Here is a 19,467-nt window from a genome sequence, read left to right as displayed (position 1 = left end):
TTTCCTTTATGGCCAGAGATGATGGGCATTCCTTCATATATTTATTGGCCATTTTACTTCTTTGGAAAAGTCTTTATTAGCTTGTGTGCCCATTTATTAATTGAATTGTTGATTCTTTGGTTTCTTGAGCTCTGGTTATTAGGTCATTGCCTAATGAATTACTGGTAAAGATCTTCTCCCATTCTGTAGACTGTCTTTTCAGCTTGTTAACTATGATTTTTTGCCATGCAGAAACTTCCCAGTTTGATGCAATTTCAATTCTTTGATTTGATAAGTTCCTGTAATTTTACTTGGAAAGTTTCTGCCTGTGCCAAGAAGTTCCAATATTTCTCTCCTAGTCCTTCCTTCAATAGTTTCTTGGTTTCAGGTCTAACATTGAGGTATTTGATCTATTGAATTGAGATAAGTACAGGGCAATAAGTACAGTTACAATTTTCTGCATGTGGATATCCAGTTTTCTCACCATTGTTGAAAAGGCTGTCTTTTTCTCCATTCTGTTTTTGGCTCCCTTATCAAATATTAGATGGCTATAAGTCTGTGGCTATAAGTCTGTGGTTTTATTTCTGGGACTTCTATTTTGTTCAATTCTATTCTCTTGTGCCAATACCAAGCTGTTTTTCCTATTAACATTTGAAGTCTGGGATTGTGGTACCATTAGCATTGCTTTTTGTGCTCAGATTTGCTTTGACTAGTTGAGATCTTTTGTGGTTTCGTAAGAAATTTTTTTTTTCCCTATCTCAGTGAAGAATAACACTGGGATTTTGATGGGTGTTGAGTTGAATTTGTAGATGCCTTTGGCAGAATGGCCATTTTTATGATATTAATTCTGCTGATCCATGAACATGGGAAGTCTTACCAATTCCTGGTGTCTTTGATTTCTTTTTTTTGGGGGGGGGGAGGTCCGGTCATGGGGCCTGAACTCTGGGCCTGGGCGCTGTCCCTCAGCTCTTCAGCTCAAGGCTAGCACTCTACCAGTTGAGCCACAGCACCACTTCCAGCTTTTTTTCTTTTTGCTTATGTGGTGCTGAGGAATCGAACCCAGGGCCTCAGGCATGCAAGGCAAGCACTCTACCACTGAGCCACCTTTCCAGCCCATGTCTTTGATTTCTATTGTCTGAGTTTTATAGTTTTCAATATAGAGGTCCTTCATTTCCTTAGTCAGGTTTATTCCTAGATTTTTTTGTGGCTCTTGCAAATGGAACTGATTCCCTGATTTCTCTCTCTGTCAGTTTATTGTTGGCACACAGAAAAGCTACACATTTTTGTCAGCTAATGTTGTACCCTTTTACTTTGCCAAAGTAGTCTAGAAGCTTGGAGGTGGAGTCCCTAAGGTTCTTTAGATACAGGATCATGTCATCTGCAAATAGGGATTATTTTCTGATTTCATTTTGACAATGCAAATGAATGAGAAATACACAGAAGCAACAATAAAGCAAAAATATGTTTTCTGTAAGGTAAATGGGCAGTATTTAAAACCTGTAATCAATGTTTACAAAATAAATGTCCCAAGTTTATGCTTGACAGATGATGAACAACTGGAATGTTGCCTATTGTGTGTGTGTGTGTGTGTGTGTGTGTGCTTGTGTGTGTGTGTGTATGTGCAATCTTCAAAACAAAAAATGGAATTAAATTTGGGTTGTCATGTTTAAGTTTTAATTAAAAGTTCTTCTTTTATGGCAGTACTGAGGGCTTGAATGCAAGGCTTTGTGCTTGGTAGACTGTTGCTCTACCATTTGAGTCATGCCTCTAACCTGGATTTTTGTTGATTGGAGATAGGAGTTTATGGACTTTGCTGCCCTCAATCCTCCACATTTTAGCTTCCCAAGTAGTTAGGGCTACAGGTGTAAGTCCTTGGTGGCAGGCTTGCAGCTCTATCTTCTGGTTATTTTTGAGATAGGTTCTTGCAAACATTTTTGCTTGGGGTGGCTTCAAACAGCAACCCTCTCACTCTCAGACTTCCAAGTAGATAGGAATATAGGCATAATCCACTGGTACCTAGAGATACTGGGGTTTTGAACTCAGGTCCTTACTTGAACTTAGGTCCTTACTTTGAACTCAGCTTTTACCATTGAGCTATGTCTTAGCCCTGTTTTGCTGTTCACATTTGAGCATGCAATCAATTCATGTTAGGCTTCATAATGGATAGCGTAACAGTTGTGCACCACCACATTCAAATGTTGGTTGACAAGGGGGGTCTTGTGAACTTTTTCTGTCAAGGCTGGCCTCAAACCACAATCCCAACAATCTCAGCCTTCCATGTTGCTAGGATTATAGGTATGAACCAGTGTCACTTGGCTAAAAATTCCTTTTTTTTTTTTGGGGTCCGGTTGTGGGGCCTGAACTCTGGGCCTGAGCGCTGTCCCTCAGCTCTTCAGCTTAAGGCTAGCACTCTGCCACTTGAGCCACAGTGCCACTTCTGGCTTTTTTCTTATGTGGTGCTGAGGAATCGAACCCAGGGCCTTGAGCATGCAAGGCAAGTGCTCTACCACTGAGCCACCTTCTCAGCCCCTTGGCTAAAAATTCTAATAGGTTGTTTTATACTATTCTTTATTGTCACATCTGTAGATTATCCATAATCTGAATTAAAATGTATGTAAAAATTAAAAAGAATCCTGATCCTGCATGGCAAATTGTGATAACTTTTCTTTCTGGCACATGGGCTAATGGGCTGAGATGTCATAATGTTTTGTAGTCATATAACAGAATGTTGTCATTTTAGTAGATTTTTAGGGTATTAGCTTTGAGCAGAAGCGCACAGGGACAGTGCCCAGGTCCTGAGTTCAAGCCCCACAAGCAACCAACAAACCAAATAAATTAATAAAGAAGTTAAGATGAAACAAAACAAACAAAAACCTTAACAAAACAGAGTTTTAGACTTGTACTTTGTATTTGCCATAGTTTGAATGTATCTTCCAAAAATTCATAAGCTCGAAATGTAATACTCAAAATCACTCTCTACCTCTGCCTCTGCCTCTGCTTCAGCCTCTGCCTCTATCTCTATCTCTATTTCTCTATCCCTATCTTCACCTTCATCTCCATCTCTATCTGCAGGACTGGGGTTTGAACTCAAGACCTCACACTTGCTAGGCAAGTACTTACTGTACTATTTGAGCTACTACCCTAACCTTTTTTGTGTGTTAGCTATTTTCCTGATACTCTTGAATTCTTGCTTGAGCAATTATTGAGCTGTGATTCTTGGATCTTTACCTCTTGAATAGCTGAGATTACAGATAGGAGTCACCACACTCAACCTTAAGTTTATGTTTTGACAGCAATGGGAAGAGGCTCTTTAACAGACAATTAGGATTAAAGGATGTAATGAGGGAGTGGTCCTATAATGACACCAGTGTCTTTGTACAGAGGTGGAGTGAGACTTGAGCTAGTACACCTGCTCTGTCTTGACATATGATGTTCTTACCATATTGCAAAAACAGCAAGAGGATCCTCCCCAGTGGATGGCCACACTCTTGAGCTTTCCAACCTCTAGAATCATGAGCTAAGTAAACCTCTATTCTTTGTAAATTATCCAGCCTATAATATTTAGTGATAGTTACAGAAAATGAATCAAGACAGTATGGTTTGTACAAAGTCAATATATAATTCACTGTCTCTTTTACTGTGATTCCAGCCCTTCAAGCTCTACCTGCAGCTCAGTCAGGCTTGCTACAACTCTTCAATTACTAGAATGAAAATTTACCAAGGACATTTGCATCAGGCAAATATGACACTGTGTAAACTCTGTATCAAGTTGGTCTAATCCTGAGATGGTAGAGATGGTATGGATTGGCACATTAATATAATGTCACCACTACCCAGAATGTGCAGAGGCCATTGTCAAAATGTTGCTGTGCACATAGCCCACTGAGAGAAGTTAAATTTTGTATACTCCAGTGAGCATAAAATACATGGTTGCATTTGAATCTAATATGTGTTAATTATGAAAATCAGCTCCAGGCAAAGAAAGCCATAATAATTAAAAACCATCTTTTTATCTTAAAAAAAACCCTTCCTCCCCAAAGTATTAATGCACTCTAATGAAACAAGTAAAAATAGTTATGGCAAAGCCTAAATAATTACCTCTATTAAAGTAGTATGTACACTCCATAATATGTAATTATGTTGCACTTAAATAGCAGCAAACATAAGAACAAATCCATTTAAGTGAGCAGCAACAAAATAGATATTAAATTGTGGATGTTACTGTTCCCTTCATGATTTTCTTTCTACTTTCTGATCTGTGTGAAAGCCTAAGACCTTCACTCTACTTAGACATTTTAAAACTTTAACAGCTAAGATAGTGGCCTTGTGACAAAAAAGAGAACTCATTTAATATGTTAATTCTAGTCAATTTTAGTGGATGTTTACAATGATGGCTAGAGAAGAATCATGTGACCTTGTCCAAACTCACTGTGGAAAGAATGGCATGATCAAGTTATGATGTAGATCTAAGCATAGTCGTATGCAGTGGTGGCATTTTTAACAAGTGTTTATCAAGCACAGTTTTCAATCTATTAAAAAGACTAGTATATGTCTGGGACACATAGAAAAGGTCAAAAACTATGTACAAATGACCAGATAAGATGAAGTGAAGTGAAATGAACCCCAAGATAGGGACACAAGTGGCTTTTTCTTTCTTGCTATTGTTTCTAATATTTATAAGGAACTGTGTGATTTTTTTTTTTGTTGCTTTGTATGTCCCTCCCCCACGGTATAACCCCTGTTTTCACTATATTTGATGTCGATATAATTTGGGGAGGGGAAGGGAAAAAACAAAATGTTTAAATAGGGATACAGGTTGACCAATTGTAACAATGAGTTGTATAAGGCACTATGTTGAAAACAAACTTTACAATTTAGGCCAAGGGTGGGGGTGAGGGAGTGTAGTTGTGGAGGTGGGAGGGAAGGGATGGTAGGGGAAAAACAAAGGAGGAGACATCAATGCTTGATAAGAAATGTACTCATTACCTTGCTCATGTAACTGTAACCCCTCTGTACAGTACTTTCACAATAAAAAAAACTTACTTAAAAAAAAGACTACACACACACATATACACACATACACACATACAGCATCAGTTTGGTCTTATGTTGAAACTAAAGTTTTACTTTCTAATTTTAGGACCTAATAAGGCAAAGCAGATAAATCCTAGAGCTAAGAGCAGGATAGTGGATGAAGTTACTTAAGCTACTTAAAATTTTTTTGTTCTTTGTCTCTTAGTTTTATTTTCCTAAGCCATGACAATATAGCTGAGTCACCAAAATACAGCAAATTTTAGCAACTCGGAATTGCATTACAATTTTGGTTTCTACAAATATATGCAAAGTAACCTGACGCGTATTTTTTAATAGGAAGAGAAAAAGTAGAAATTCAAATATTTACTCGTTTAAAGTCTTGAGAAGCTAAAAGAGGTCATTTACAAAAACCTCAAATAAATGTGTAATTTAGTAAAAATGCTTAAAAATGCAGGGTTGCACTTCTTCTTAGGTGGCAAATCCATAGTAGAACTTGCCATAGAATGCAAACATTCCAGGTCCAGGTCAGATGGGGCTTTGAATGTTTCTGGATCCAGTAAAGACATGAATCAAAAGCTCTCTCATTATTTAGAAGAATGGCCTGAATTTATTTACCTATTTTTAAAAATTGTTTGTTGTTTGGGAGCACTTTGGCTATAATCCTAAGTAACCCCCTCACCTCCCACTCTCTCTTCCTCTCTGCCTTGAAGCAAGCTTTTTGCACCATGCAGCTTGACAAATTGCATTTATGCAGACAATCTCTTGTTCCTAATCTGCCTGCACATCCACTGCCCCAAGGCTTCCCTTTCTACAGCAGGGCTCCCTGGCACTCGGCCCTGCCTACTTGCTTCCTGACTCATCTCCTGCTGACCTGAGAGGTGGAGGGTAGGAAGTTAATTTTCATTAATTTGCTTAACACTTTCGATTTATGATGCATGTATATCCACAGCTTTATTTCTACAAGGAGAAACCACTCTGTCCACCCAATTGAACTTCCAGTTTAAGCTATATTTGAACAAATGAGAATAGCTTAGAAACCAGAAATCAGAAATCTGCACAATCAACTGAAAAAGAGAGATTTTATGGTCATTTTCTCTTCCTACATTCTACTATTCTTTATTTTTTCAGCTTCATGGTGGACTTCGAGTCTCACACACTTCTCCTGTTTTAGAGGGGAAGATTTGCATTAGAGTTTTTATTCAGCCCTAAGAAATGGTTTATTACACTTCCAACTTTATCTTCACATGGGAAGCTACAAATGATGATGCTCTGAGGAAAAATTATTGATGGTAATTATAAAGTAGGTGGTAGACTTAACAACTTCTGTGCAATTTTAACTTCATCCATCATCCAAATACCAATATTCTCCCCACAGCTTGACTACCATTGTTTTTTACCCCTTCTGCAGATGTCAGTTAGTCAAAGACCAAAAGTTAAATAAGAATTTTCAGACCATTACCAAAAACTTGAGGGCTTAACCAATACAGAGAAATAGGGCTTGCCAGTGATCAGTGTGGAAGGGCTCTGACTCAAAACCTTGATAAAACCTTGAGTGGAAGTTTCTCCTTGAATGTCCTGATTTGATTCTCTGGTTTCTGGATGTTCCAGGATTTGAACTCAGACTCTTAAGCTTAGTGTTCTGACACTTGAACCTCATTCCTAGCTATTTTTACTTTAGTTTATTTTTCAGATAGGGTCTCGTGCTTATGCTTGTGGGTCACTTTGGGCCTTAAAATCTCTAGGCTTGTGCTTTCAAATAGGATCTCATTAACTTTGGAGGGTGGTTTTGTTTGTTTTGTTTTTTGCTTGGGCTGGGCTTGAACTGTGATCCTACCATCTCTGCTTCTCAAGTAACTAGATCCTGATTTGATTTTAATACATATGGAAAGGGAGGGAGGGAGGAAGGAAGGAAAGGAGAAAAAGGGAAGGGAAGATTTTATTTCTCTTCATTGCTAAATAAAGCTCAATAGTCTTTTATATTTAAATCTTTTGAATAATTCATTTTAAAATGCCTATTATTTACCAGATGGTTTTTATTGGTGATTCATTTGGTTGTAAGAGTGGGAGCTTATGTGGGGCAGGAGGTGCAACCATCTGCAGAAGTGCTAAAAAGACAGTTGGAGAGCAGAGCAAGAGCTAGAGACCCACCAACAAATGGTCAGCAGTGAAACAGACAGGAAGATCCTCATGATCTCCAGGCACTTTCTAAACATACACACTGATAACAATTAAAGCACATTATGAAAAGGCAATACTGAATAGCAAAGGCTTTGGGCATGACTTAAACTAGGCTGCTTGCTCATGGGAATTTATTCCATAGAGGAGTTCAAAGCCTGTCAGAGAGAATAATTCTGGGATGTAGATAGGGTCAGACTTGGAGGTATAGCTATTATTTTCTTATAATAAATTCCATGTGAAATGTCATATGAAAATGGTGATATAGAAGTAGAGATAGATGAAAGATATGCAAGAACTCAGGCTAATGAAGTGTTGGAAAGCTCTTTCCTGACCCTCTACAATGCAATACCTATTGTCAGGTCCTTGGAGAACACCGGACTGGAACTCAAAACAAACTGCAGACCTCACAGAAAGTCTCAGGGAAATTAAAAGCCCAGGACCAAAATGAATTACTTAATCTGGCTTGATGTCTTGCAACAGATCCTGAGCAGTGTAATAAAGATATCCTTATGTCTTTGGCATAGAGTAAGGGCTTTTCCCCAGAGTTCATGCAATTCCAATGTGTAACTTCCCATCTATCATGGAAGTAGTCTAGGTAGGAGAGAACACAAGGACCTGGTCAATGGGATCTGGCTGCTGATGGGAGTCTGGAAAGCCAGGTGGCAGAAACTGCCTGTGGAGAGATGTGGAGGCTGGAGGAGACTAAGCAGTTATAAAGGTGAAAGGTCTATTAAATTCCACTAAGTCATTCTGCTTGTCTCAAACATGAATTCCAAAGGCCACAGAAGTGAAGGACAGAATGATTTTATAAGTCTGAGGGAGACAAAGTGTTCAAGTAGCCCTTGGCACAGGAGCCTAGCCGGGGATGCTTGAGGGAAGAAGACCAAGGAAAACTTCCACTCCACAGTGATGGACACACTGGCCTGGGCTGGCTCACCCTGGGCAGTGGATTCCCTTTCTATCTTCCCTCATCACCCTACCCAGCTGTTCTGAACTCCTCTTTCCCATCTCACTGCCTCTGCCTAGCTTTGGGCCATGCCATCCTGCCTATGTTCGAATTTTTGTCCCAACCTTCAGTTTTAGTCTTCTTTAGTTTATTGAATATATCGTTGACTTGGCTGACCTCATGGTCTTTCCACAATCTCCTCCTCTCCCTACAAACCAGCTAGTCTCTTCTGCTTCGGCACCTGTGACTCCAGTGTGTATTGCTCCTCGTTCTTCTGACATGTTATTGTCCCTATCTGTGTACAGACCTACTACTCCACCTCCGATCCCCTGCAGGTAAGCTCTACAAGTTTGCAGCTCTGTGTCTCTTATGCTGGACCAGAGGAGCTCTTCCACCTCCTGCCCTCATCTCTACTTGGAGAAATGGCAATCCCAATCCTTCCAGTTAGTCAGCCACACACCTGGTAACCTCAACATGAGTATTGAAGAACAAAACAAAAATCGAAGTCTTCAAAGTACTTAAACAGATTCCAGTGTACAGCCAGAGTGGAATCCTGGTGCTGTATTATATTTGTGACTATCCTCAGACCTTAACTTCATCCAGGCTACTTGGCTCCTCCTTGCGCATCTCCACATGATCTGCTGTCAGCTACAGCCTCTGTGCCCCTGCAGGACCTGCCCATCTGCACCTGCTATTGTGCATCTCAGCACCACTCAGTGCTCAGTATATGTATAGTACACCTTAAAGTGCCAGCCTAGCTCATCCAGTCATATCAGGCAGCCAATGAAGAGGGACTGCTCTCACACCTATTAAAAAGATGAGGAAACTGAGAAAGAAGCTAACTCTAAATACAAGATTAATTGTAATCAAGTAGCTTAGCTGGGCTTTGAACTCAGGTTTCCTCCTTTCTTATATCCTCTGTGTATCTCTTTTGAGACAGAGTTTTTCTATGTAGTCCAAGATGGCCTCAACCTTGTAATTCTCTTGCCCCAGCTTCCCAAATTCTGGGATTACAGGAGTACACCATCATACTCAACTTCATAACCACTGTGCTCACTCATCTCAGCCTTACCCATTTGGGCCTTCTGATTTCCATTTCTAGTAACTTGTCCTTTCTAGACTTTTTCCCGTTCCATTAAGTTAGTACAAACTATTGCTCCCTACTCTCAAAGAACCCTTTAAGGTACTTCACAATAATCTCACACCAACTTATGCAATTTGTAGCAGATATTGCATATGATGAAAAAATTATCCCAGAAGTATCTAATATGACCTCCCAGCAACACTAGATTTGGTATTCTATACTCCTGGGCACCTCAGGAAAATACTCTTGTACCCTTGTTCTAGGACACTACCTTCTAGGGGTTCTGGGGGGTAAGGCCTTCCTTAAAGATTCTGTGACTGTGGCTTTCAAGGCAACACAGTTTCTATGACCCCAATTTCTTTCCAAGTTGGAGCTGCTTTTAGCTTTACAAGTTGCTTCTGGCATTGGAAGAAGGTGAGTAAAAATGTGGAACTGATCTACAAATAGCTATAGCTTTCTTCCAAGGTTTCCAAGGATACATGAACATCGGGATAAAATGCATGCTAGGGAGTTCAAATCGAGTTCAGGTGGCTCACTGAGCCACATTGGCCCTTGCCATCCCATCCTATTGAACTTGGCTCCTTCTAGCTCAAGCACAGCTTCTGCTTCTTCCCATAACTCTGGGAGGCTCATCCAAGGCGAACCTTTACTCTGCAGTTTGTGATCTGTGAATAGCAGTGAGCTGTGCCACGTGAACTGTGAAGGCTGAACACAGAGGATGAATATAAAAGCTCGGAAACATTCAGGTCCAATCTATGACATTGGTCCTCAGCTGTAAAACATGAGTGCAGGGAGTGATGAAGGCCAGTGAATGAAGCTCTAGCAGCGCTGCAGGGCTTATGTTCTCCAGGGCAGCACAAGGAATTTCTGATCGGAAAGACTCTTAAGGATGCCATCACTTCCTGTGTCTCAGCCCACCACATCATGTGCTCTAGACTGATGCCCACCAGTTTACCCATTTAGATCAGGTGATCAGCTGAAAGTGAATTGTTTGGAGTTAAGGAAGGGATATCCACATTTTGTTGCGGCCCCTATGGTGTTCTATTGCCTACTGATGCCAGTGATGAGTCCTAACTGTCTTCCAGTACCACATGTCCATAGGATGATTTTCACCCTGGCCTGCCACTTTCAACAGCCTTCTCCTGCTACACCTTAGCCCCTGAGCCCTATGAGAGCAGTAATTGGGGTCCTCTTGTTCAGAGCCACACCATAAAACCCACAACAATGCCTACTAGTACAAATAGCTTGATATATTCACATCCAGTGAATGAATGATGAATGAATGAGGGAAATATAATTTCCTGACCTTATCATCCCAGACCCTAAAATGGCCACATTTGAGCTGCATTTTTCAGGGCCCCCTTGGTTCATCCAATTACCTTGCTCTACTATGGTGGGATAAAGTTTTCATTCTATAATTAGAAAGCTATAAAAGACAAATGACCTGGTAAAACCTTAGAAGTGGATTGGTTTCAGCTGTTTTCCTGCTTGGACATAAAGAGAGGGAGAGAGAGTATTAGATAGCAGAAGGCATTGGATTCTGGACTTAGTGAAGACATGGTAAGGATTGATCCCTAGAGGCTGATGCTCCTCATCGCTAATGTGCTAAAAACATGAATTGATGGTGGACAGAACTGTTTTCTGTATAACTGTGAAGGCCGATTTTGTTCTGAGATATATTCACTGGATACGACACTGAGAACACTTCATCTCTATAGGGCTTTCTTTCTATAGCTGTGAAGTAGTCCATAGAACGTGACTGTGCAAGTGTTCACCAATAGAAGTGGGTCCCTGAGGCAGAGAAGTTGAGGACATCAGGAGCCACCAGATGCTGGAAGAGGTTGGGACAAAATTTTTCCTAAGGTCTCCACAAAGAACAGGGGCTCTGCTAACATCTTGATCTTAGATTTCCAGCTCCTAGTACTACGGCAGACCTAAGATCGCTGTTTATAAGTTCAGTCTATAAAAACATATTGTATGGGTTATATAACAAATATTCCAAAATTAAAATAAAAATAATTTAATTCATAGAAATAAAAAATATTCTACCTTTATTAGAATAAAAATATTCTACCTTTAGTACAATAAAAAGCATGATGTAGTTGAGCACAAATCTGAAGAAGAGGTAAGATCTAGATGCTGAAAATCTATATGCTGAGAGACCCAAATAAATGGAGAGATATGCCTTGCTTATTAAGGGTTAGAAGACTCCATGTTGCTAAATGTTAGTACTTCTCAAATTGAGCTACAGATTCCATTCAATCCTAATCAAAATACTGGCTTATTTTTGTGTGACAAGATGAGTTTAGCATTTGTGTGGAAATTGAAATGACCTAGAGCAGACAAAACAAATTTAAAAAAAACATGACTAGAAGACCAGTGCCACCTTTGTATCAACTGGGGTTATAAAGCTGAAGTATTCAAGACAAATATCATATTGACATAAAGACAGCCAGATACCTGGTATGTAAGTTTATCTGATTTGAGGAGGGGAAGGAAAAGCACAGAAACAGTGGGACAAAGGGTAAACTAATTCAGCAGTGATACTATGACACTATATTGGAAATGAACTACACCATTTCGGGGACAAAGGGATTGGGAGGGAAAAACCTGGGAGAAAGAGGGAGGGTGACACTGTTAAAAAAGAAATACACTTGTTATCTGACTTATGTAACTGTAACCCCTCTGTATATCACCTTTACAATAAAATAGACAGACAAACAGATATAACAGAGTATAGGGTTCAGACAAAGGCCTAGTGACACTAAGAAAATTTGCTTTTGTCACATAGACAAAATATTTGAACAGAAGCTTCACCTAAGAAAATGTTTAGATGGTAAAGAAGCACATGAAAAAAATTCACCATCATTAGTCCGTAGGGAGGTGAGAGTTAAGATCACAGTGAGATATCATTACAGAGAAATGGCTACAACAAAAGAACTGACAATATCAAATGTAGACAAGATGTGGGGGATCAGGAATGTAAAAGGTGCAATTATTTTGGAAAAGGGTGAGACAGTGTAACTCTTGTACTCCCAACAGAAAGCACATACATGCTCATTCCAAGACATGTTTATAGCAGTTTCATCTGTAATAACTCCAACTGAAAACAAACCATGAGTGGATGTATTGAGTGAAATGTATATTGTACATACAACAGAATGGGAGTTGGTAATAGAAAAGAATGATTTTCTAATTCCCGAAAAATGTATAAGAATCTTAAAATCATGCTGAGAGAGAAGAAACAAATCTAAAAAAGCCCAGTATGTACTAAATGGGATCATTTATTAAAACATAAACAAAAACCTCTGGGAAGTGCAAACTAATGGATAGACAGAAAGTACTTGTGTGACTGCATAGTGAGAGGTGATAGGAAGGGATTACAAATGGGTGTAAGGAAATTTTGGGGGTGAAGGACATGTTGTAAGGCCACACAAGTGTATATATATGTATGCCACGTCTATCAAGCTGTGTACTTTAAATAATGCAGCTAACACTTTGGATCAGCTATTTTAAAAGAGCCACACAGAGTTAGTAGAACAGATGAAAGGCTGGAGACAATGACAATTTTGATGATGATGTCCTCAACAGATACCTGCTTACCTGGTATCCCGACTTCCCAGCAACACAGGAAGCCTTGGTCTCCTGCTGCATTGCAGGTCCACAGTGCTGCCTCAGTTTAGAGTCCTTCACATCCACCCACTGGATATGTAAGGGGTTAATAAGGAGCTGTTAATAACTGGCTTGTTAAGTAGCTAAAAAAAAAACCAGTTTCATGTGAGATAAGGGGTTGGAGGCATCAACACTGACAAGTTTCTTGCTCCTGATCTCCACTAGGAAGTTGGAGGTAGGCTAGGACCTAACCAGGTTATGACCAGATTTACCCCCATTACAGAACAGTTAGCACCAGGCAATCAATTGTAGATTAGAGTCAGAGATCTATTTGGTATGTTCTGAGTGTCCAGGATTCTCATAGCCATTTTGGAAAAAAAATATATTGTAAGATGAACTTGATAGTCCACTCCTGTAATCCCAGCCACTCAAGAGGCATAGATATGAGGATTGTGGTCCAGTCTGGCCCACACAGAAATATGAAACACTATACAAAAATTAAAACAAAATGGCTGGGGCTCAAGTACTAGTCACTTACCTTGCAAGTATGAAGCCCTGAGTTCAATCGCCAGTACTTCCCTGCTCCCAATATTGTAAGTCACTACAATGTTTTTAATTCTGTTGGGCCATTCTTATTTTAGAGTTTTTAATGTTGTATCCAATACTATTCCACAAGCACACAATCACTCTTTCCAAGGAACTTTGCAAGTGAAATTCACAAAAGCAATGTTAGCATAATAAAAACTAATAAAAATCCTTTAATAGTATGGAACGCAAGTGTGTAATAAATCCTGGTTGTTTTGGGGAAATAGAATTAATTACATAAAGCTGATTATGACCAACATCTTTGAAGCTATTTTTTTGAGTATTCATTTTATTTTTATTTTTTTTTAGCTAGGACCAAACAAGGTTTGTGGAAGTGTGCATATCATGTCCCCTATCCATTTGATATCCAGCTTCTTTTCTTATTATGTTCTTAACCATCACACATTCTGCACAGGGATCTGCTCCTGCACAGAGGCAGCTTTCTGCAAGAGCAAGTGTTGCTGCCTGTGGTAGAGGGCTGCCTGCTGTCGTGTTTACCTTCACTGGGGCTGCCTGGCTATTGTCGAGCCAGTTGAAATGATTCATGGGTCTGACAGATGTCTGGTACAGCTGGATGTGTCCTTGATTATCCCAAAAGTCTGGACAGCACTGTCATTCACCATTGCCCAAATTATCTTTGTATTGACTGTGGAACCCTCTGTGACAGGACTTTAATGGCTAATTACCCAGGATACCTTTGGTACTCACTTCATAATGGTTTAGTAGGGAAGAAAAAAGACGGTAAGGAAATGAGAAAAAGCATACCCATAAAAGTAACATCCTGTTCTTTGCAAAGAACACAGACTCTAGTGTGATACAGAATCTGTATTTATTTGACATCATACGTTTATGCTAATGAAATCCAGGGCCACAATAGTCAAAGCATAGATTTCTCATGAAACACATAAGGAGGAAATAAAATGTAAAGAACCTTGACAGTGATAAATTATGGACAATAGAAGGAGCTATTAGCTGTGAGACAATTGTATGTGTTACATACTTGAAAAGGGATGACAAGTGGCCATTTGCCTGCCTCATGTGTTGCAAGGGGAAGGGGGAGGAACATGTTCTGCTTAGCAAATAACCTCCCCAGGAATAGAGGGGAGGGAGGAAGAAGGAAGAGATCCTTGGTAAAGCTGCTGGGAGGAGCAAGGAACAAGAATGGAAAGCTGAGGTTTCATTTTTCCCCTGTAACACCATAAATTAGCACATTTTGACAAACATAGCTCCCACAAAGCAGATATATATTAGGGGGAAAAAGATAAGGGAATAGAGGGTACCAAATCCCATTTTGACTTTTAGTGGAGATGATGAGATCCCAGGAGGAAGACAAAGCAGACTGGGAACAGCTTTTCACACAAAGAATGCAGTCATTTGCTACATCTTGTCCAGACTGTGTTTGAATGTCACTCCTGTCTTAATTACCAGACTAACAAAGCTATTCTGTTCTTCTGGAATCTCCACCACAGTTCTCACAATGCCTAAGGGCAATCTGAAAGGACTGGATCTATACAGAGTAACCAGGCGAGACAGGTAGCCTTGTGGGGAAGCGGGGGACAACAAGCAAAGGTGCATTCTTTCGCTCTTGAGTGGACACAGGGACTCACCTGAGTTTGGGAAAAAATGCTTGGCAGGGCAGGTGTTCCAGCTTGTGTCAAGGTTTGGGACCATGCTTACTGAAATTCTGATTCATTAAATTGTCCTTTTAAATGGAAACAAAGAAGAAAACCCCTCCCATTTCAGTCCATTGCTAAATACTTTTATCTTAAGTGTTTCATTCTACACTTCCTGATCCCTCTCAGATGATTTGTGATGGTTTTAGGGATACTTCAGTCTCTGATTCTCATAGTGACAGATTAGGAGAGGAAGGTTCAGGAGTTTAGGCTGAACGTCCCCAGAGCCTTGTGCTGATGCACACCCGAGGTGACTTTTCCCACACAGACTAACAGGTCTGCATCTATCATTCCAGTCGTATCTTCTCCTTCAATATGACTTGGAGTGAACAGTTCAGTTAGTCCAGGGCTCTAGTTAATAGGAGTTATTTTGTACTTGAAAAGAACGTTGCCACATGCCAAAAACTTTCAGGTGATATATTCATGTTTCTATTTAGGTTTGGGTAGGAAAGAGTGATAACACTATAGCAAAAGAGAGAAAGTGAATCATAAATCTTTAGCTCTATTTCACCTCAGCTGAATAGCAATTATGTATCTTTTTCTTACCATCACAGTTATTAACTAAAGACAGAATTTCTTGATCACACTTTAGCTATAATAATTAGCATTTTATGTGTAGAAGATGGGCATTGACTTAAGTTATTTTTTTTAAGTGTTGGAATCATTACAGAAAATGTTTATTAGTTGAGTTCATTAAAGAAGTGCCCCCATACTTCTCCATACATTTTAAGGAATGTTTCATATTCAGTTGCCATTTGCCCTAAGTCAAAGTCCAGATAATTCTAGGTATAATGTGAAGCTAGTTTTAAAGTTATTTCTCAAAAAGTAGCAGTATCAGTGTCTTGAAATCCCTGTTTATATAAATAGGATTTGGATAAGTGTGCCTAAAAGTAAAGTAGATAGTGAAAAATTGTATCTACTGTAAACAAACCATCTATAAAAATCATCTTTTAAGTGAGATTTTAATCAAATAAATGTTACAAATATGCCATGTAGTCATAAATTTAATATTTCTGTTTCTCCCTAGAAACATAATGAATAACTTAAAATCCAAGGCTTAATGTTTAAAAATGCATTCAAGCTGGGTGCTGGTGGCTGACACCTGTAATTCTAGCTACTCAGAAGGCTGAGGATCATGGTTTGAAGCCAGCCCAGGCAGGAAAGTTGTGAGACTCTTATCTCCAGTAAACTACTTAGAAAAAGCTGGAAGTGGCACTGTGGCTCAAGTGGTAGAGTGTTAGCCTTGAGCACAAAGAAGCTAAGGGACAGTAACCAGCCCCTGAGTTCAAGCTCCAGGACTAGAAAAAAAAGCCTTCAGTTATCACTGTGATTGCCTTGGAAGTAAGAAAATGTCAAAGTAGAAATAAGAACAATGAATTGTTTAAATAGGGATATAGACTGACCCATTGCAACAATAAGATGTACAAGATGCTATGTTGAAAATGAGCTTTACAATTTAGGCAGAGGTGTGGAGGGGTGGGAGATGGGGGTAAGGGAGTGGAGCTGAGGAGGTGGGAAGGAAGGGATGGTAGGGGAAAAACAAAGGAGGAGGCAACAATGTTGGATAAGAAATGTACTCATTACCTTGCTCATGTAACTGTAACTCCTTTGCACAGTATTTTCACAATAAAAACATAATTAAAAAAAGAACAATGAAGATTCTAGGCTGTTATGAAATATGAGCATTAGAAAAAAATCATGAAATATGTATTTATAAGTCTTCCTAGATGTACTTGTTTTGAATGTAATGGACACATGTTTTATTCACTAACTCTGGCTGTGGGACAATGATGGACCAAAATTTTAGAAGGTGGGGTAAAAAGCCACCAAAGAAAGAAGAAAAAGGCATTCTAGTATGTACGTGATTTATCAGTTTGCCATTCAATCTGTGGAAGTATTTCTTGGGTGCAGTTATTAGTTGTCTTCAGAAGAAAAACCCATGGCACAGAAAGATCTAGGAGTTGCAAGCCCTAATACTTACAGGGGCCAGGTAGGAACATAATAGGGTGGTGGGGTGTGGCAACCAAGGGGTGTCCACACTGAAGAAAACAGCTTCCACTAACTGCTGATGTATATAAATGAGAGTTAAACTTTAGTAGTCAGTAACTAGTAAGAGCTATGTGTTAGAGTAGATGCTGTTTGGTTTGGGGTGATACATGGTTGGTGACAGAATTGTGCTTACCTATATGTGGCTTTGCTTCTTTTGTTTTATATCATCTCATCCACATGATTAGAGAGATGAAGAGTTTCCCATAAGGTCTAAAGTTGTCTGACTTGTCTCTCCTTCCAGCTCCTCTTTACCTGAGGGCCCAGGGAAAATTCCCACAAACCCTCTGATAGGATGAGCTGTGACATCACACCTCTTGGATGCCTCGCTGATAGCACTGTCAGAATTGTGAACATGTAATAGCTATTGTCCCTTTTCCCTAACAGACTTGAAACTCCATGAGGACAAACAAGAGCATCTATATCTTTTGGATGTCCTTCAGTGTCTGCTATGGATTTGCAGAATAAATGACAACAGACATGAGTCATATAAAATGTGTCCTGAGGTTAGTCTATCTCAAGTTCTTTCTGGAGAATTAAATGAGAAAGACTTGGTTTTCCACTGTCAAATAAATGCTCTGTCAACTCAGAACTTTTGAGAAGTTTCTCTCCTGAGACTGAGAGCTTCTTAATATTTAATTTTAGGGAGATTCTTGATTTTTTTATTCTGAAATGTGGAAATAATAGAAATTTCCTTATAATGCTCGTTTAGAACAAATTCTGTGCTTTTTTTCCTAGTTAACAGTAAGAATGGGAAATATTAATGATGATAAATTATTAAAACGGCCACAAATGATTTCCTTTTCTTTAACCATTGGCTCTGTCACTTGTTCTGGTCAATGTATAATACTAGCAAATGTGATGAATCAGATGGTTAAGAATTAGGAGATATTTTTTTCTTGGTACTCTTGGAAACCTTGTGACTACCACCATATGAATGGTGAAGGTATTTGGTCCAGTTGCCCTCATTACTCCAACCAACAGCCACCATTTATAAATAATCACAGAGTGCAGTCAGCCTGGACCAGCCAGCCCCCAGGTAACCTTCCTGCAGTGGTACAGGGAAACTCATGATGGCCCAGCACATGGTCTGCTCGGTTGGGCTAGATGTTTATTACTGTCCATAGAACTTCAACCTAAGCTTTGGAATGATTTGTTATGTAGTAAAAGAGAGCCGGTACACAATTGTTTTAGGGCTATGATGTCTTATCGATAAGGCAAAACTTGGAAAAATATGGAAGCCAACTCTCATCTCATTCCAAGTCAGCCATGTACTATTATCATTAGGAAGAAGTCTTTCAACAAAGGAAAGCGATGTATCAGAGATAGAGAATGTGGAGGAAGGGCCACAGTTTCATTCTGAGCCCCTTTCCAGATCTTATTAGCACCAGAGCACAGGGAGCAGATTTTGGTGGGAGGACAGAGGAGAGAGAAAGCGGTGGCGAGAGCCAAGCTACTGGTAAAACTTACCTGGAGTAAATGGAAGAATTCTCTGTACTGACATTATTTACTGACTATATTCTCATTACTATGAACACTCCAGATCACATTTCTAGTCTTTGAAAGTTAAAGAATGAAGGCAAGCAAGTATGAGGTCTACCCAGTGTGTCATCTTAAATGTGGAGAAAACACACATATTAGATGCATACGTTTGCCTTTAAAGCCCTTAAGCCTGTCTTAGCATTTTAAGGAAAATAAGTTGAATGTATATAGTGGTTATTTTCAAAAGTCCTGCTCTGAAACTTCTGTTATGTTTTTGTGCTGAATAGTGATAGAGTAACTTTAAAAAGCAAGAACTATACCAAATGTGGAGTGTGCTTGCAAGTTAGGGTAGGGTGATTATTAATGGAGGGTCTGCTATTTGCCAAAGCTGTATCTCATCTAATCTTCAAAAATATGAAACTGAAGTTCTCAGGGGTAATAACTTGGCCAGGGAGTGCAATGGCTTGGTTGATATTAGGGATCCAAACTTCAAATCTGATTCTGTTGAGCATGTTCTGCAGCCAAAGCACAGAACTTCCATCAATAGTAACAACAATTGCAACAACTTGTTTCCAGCCTTTATTATATAACATAAATTTTTCCACTTAAAACAATAGCTGACAATTATTGAGAATATATATGCTAATAATGTTTAAAGCACTTTACATGATAAATAATTCAGTCCTCACAAAACCCTATGAAGTAGGTATATTTATTATCCTCATTTTCAAAATAATAAAATTGAATCATAAAGAGGTTAGGTAATTTGCCCAAAGTTGCATAGAAGGGATGAAGCAGAAGTTAGATCTGTCAAAGCCCGATTTCTATTAAGCCACATATAGTCGCCA

Source organism: Dipodomys spectabilis, unplaced genomic scaffold (assembly GCF_019054845.1).
Source record: "Dipodomys spectabilis isolate Male_0828 unplaced genomic scaffold, ASM1905484v1 ptg000174l, whole genome shotgun sequence".
Lineage (NCBI taxonomy): Eukaryota > Metazoa > Chordata > Mammalia > Rodentia > Heteromyidae > Dipodomys > Dipodomys spectabilis.
This window is presented reverse-complemented; position numbering follows the sequence as displayed.